The 2,770-nt window shown below is 40.2% G+C and overlaps 1 non-coding gene across 1 annotated transcript; it reads left to right on the top strand.

The window, feature by feature from the left end:
• The first annotated feature begins 764 nt into the window (after positions 1-764).
• On the top strand, positions 765-868 carry LOC148548909 (small nucleolar RNA R71). Its single transcript, XR_015898434.1, has one exon. It is a non-coding gene; the product is annotated as a small nucleolar RNA R71 (small nucleolar RNA).
• The last annotated feature ends 1,902 nt before the right edge of the window (positions 869-2,770 follow it).

Raw genomic sequence — 2,770 nt, 5'->3', positions numbered from 1 at the left:
ATAGCTCTCCTACTTGAGACTCCATCCTCTTGAGTTTTTCACCATGGTTTCTTAAGGTAGCTCTCACATCATCCCTGAAGCTTTTCAATTCGGTTATGTCTTGACTCATGGTTGCCATCATTCCTTCTATCCGGTTTAATTGATCTTGAAATTGTTGGTTCGGATTAGGTTGGGTAGGTTGATTATTTTGGCCATGATATGATGGTTGGGAGTAAGTGTTTTGTGTGGCTTGGTATGATCTTTGGTTGGAGTTTTGGTATGTGGAATTGTTATGTTGGTTGTGGTTGTAAGGTTTGTGGTTTTGTGGTTGGGTTTGTTGGTTCCCCCACCCAAAGTTTGGGTGATTTTTCCATCCTGGGTTGTAAGTGTTGGAATGTGGATCATATGATTGCCTTTGTTGGTTTCCCACAGAGTTTGCCTCTTCCCAATTACCTCCTTCAATGCTTACTTCCTCTTGATCTTGTGTGTGTATTGCAGCCACTTGCTTTGTTTCTAATTGCCTGGTAAGCTCTGCTAGTTGCTTGGCAAACACCTTGTTTTGGGCTAGAATTGTATCAACATGGTTCAGCTCCATGACTCCCTTAGTGTTGTGCCTCTCTGATGCATAGTAGTACTCATTCTCAGCCACTGTCTCAATCACTTCAATGGCTTCTTCCACAGTCTTTTTCCTGTTCAATGAACCTCCTGATGAATGGTCTACAGCCTTCCTTGATTCATAAGAGAGTCCATCATAGAAAATATGCAATTGCACCCAATCATGGAACATGTCTGGTGGGCATTTCCTTGTCAAATCCTTGAATCTCTCCCATGCCTCGTAGAGAGTTTCACCATCTTGTTGTCTAAAAGTCTGAACCTCAGATCGAAGCCTATTGACCTTTTGTGGGGGGTAGAAACGTGCCAGAAACTTGCTTTCCACCTCATCCCATGTTGTTAGACTCCCCCTTGGGAATGATTCCAGCCACTTAGCTGCTTTGTCCCTAAGTGAAAATGGGAACAAAAGCAGTTTATAGGCATCTTCCTGGACTCCATTGGACTTCACAGTGTCACAAATTCTCAGAAATTTTGTGAGATGTTGGTTGGGATCTTCATTAGCACTCCCACCAAATGAACAATGATTCTCCACAAGTGATATTAGCTGTGGTTTGAGTTCAAAATTGTTGGCCTGAATGGGTGGTTTCTGAATGCTGCTACCACAATTCCCAGAGGTTGGGTTTATGTATGAACTAAGAACCCTCCTCTCAGGAATGGCATTGTTTCCATCAGCTCTCTCATGGTTGTGAACTTCTCTATCCATATTGAGATCTAAAGCTTCCTCAAAATTGTCCTCAGATTCTCCTTCAGATTCCTCTTCTCCCAGTACTCTCTTCCCTCTTGCTTCCCTTCTCAGTCTATGAAGGGTCCTCTCTGGTTCGGTATATGGAGGAGTTGATGTCTCTCCTCTCCTACTTGTCATACAAGAACACAGCACAGGCAACAAACAAGTGAAATACTCTTGGTTAATGGAAGAGTATGGTTAGAGCAATTGAGGAATTAATTCAAACAGTTAGTGAGTCAGTGAGTTAGTTGCTTGAATTTAAAGGCATAAAGAAAGAAAGCATGTAACAGAGTGCAGAAATTGAAATTCAACAAGTAACATGTACTGAATTAATCAAAACAAAAAAAAAATGCTCAATCTAGTTAACTTCCAATTTGAGAATTGTCAATCGAAAACCAATCCCCGGCAACGGCGCCATAAACTTGATGCGCATAAACTAGTTATGCTACGATTTAGGAAATTGCACGATCGGCAAAATTCCTTCCGGCAAGTGCACCGGTTATCGTCAAGTAAAAACTCACAATAGAGTGAGGTCGAATCCCACAAGGATTGGTTGAGTGAGCAATTCGGATTAGAAGTGTGTTCTAGTTGAGCGGAATCAAGATTTAGATGAGAATTGCGGAATGTAAAATTGGCGGGAAAAGTAAATGACAAGAAATTGAAATGGCGGAATCTTAAATTGCATGAATTAAAGAGCAGAAGCTAAATTGCTGAAATTAAAAGGGAATGGGGGTGATTGCATGAATTGAGTTGCAGAATGTAAAGAGAAAGTGGAAATCAGAAATGGGGAATTCATTGGGTGTTAGGAGATATTGAGATCTCCGAATCAAAACATGTTTATCTCTTCCTCAACCAATGCGTTCATTGAATTTTGCTTGGCAATCTTATATGATTGGATCCCAATCCCTTGGCTCACCAATTCTCTCTAAAAACAAACAAATTCCCAATCCCTTGGTTTAAATGTTCATAAGAAGAGATGATGCTCGATTACTGATTATACCACACAGTTTCATGAACCACAATTTGGTAGGATTACATGTCACAATATCCATCCAAACCCCAATCCAATTCACTGTGAGAAAGCTTTTCTAGCATGAATCCTCCATTCCTTTCCCAAGGTTCCGAAGGATTCCAATTATGGGTAGTATCTTTCCCAAGACAACTACCCAATGGAATTAGATCGAGAAGCTTTCTAACAAAATTCAAGAGAAAAGATTGAAGAAGAAGATAAACTATTATTGATTCATTGAATTACAATAGAGCTCCCTAACCCAATGAAAGGGGTTTAGTGAGTCATAGCTCTGAATTCAACTACAAAGATATGAAAACTAGCTAAATGAAAAGGTAAAAGTTCCAGTGCCCCCTCTAACTTAAATTCTATCCTATTTATACACTTTCTATATTGAGCTTCTGTTGTGTTTCTTGGGCTTTGAGGCTTCTCCCTGCTTTCCTTTT

This window comes from Arachis ipaensis, chromosome B8 (genome assembly GCF_059453495.1).
Source record: "Arachis ipaensis isolate K30076 ecotype BB chromosome B8, ASM5945349v1, whole genome shotgun sequence".
Classification (NCBI taxonomy): Eukaryota; Viridiplantae; Streptophyta; class Magnoliopsida; order Fabales; family Fabaceae; genus Arachis; species Arachis ipaensis.
This window is presented reverse-complemented; position numbering and strand designations above follow the sequence as displayed.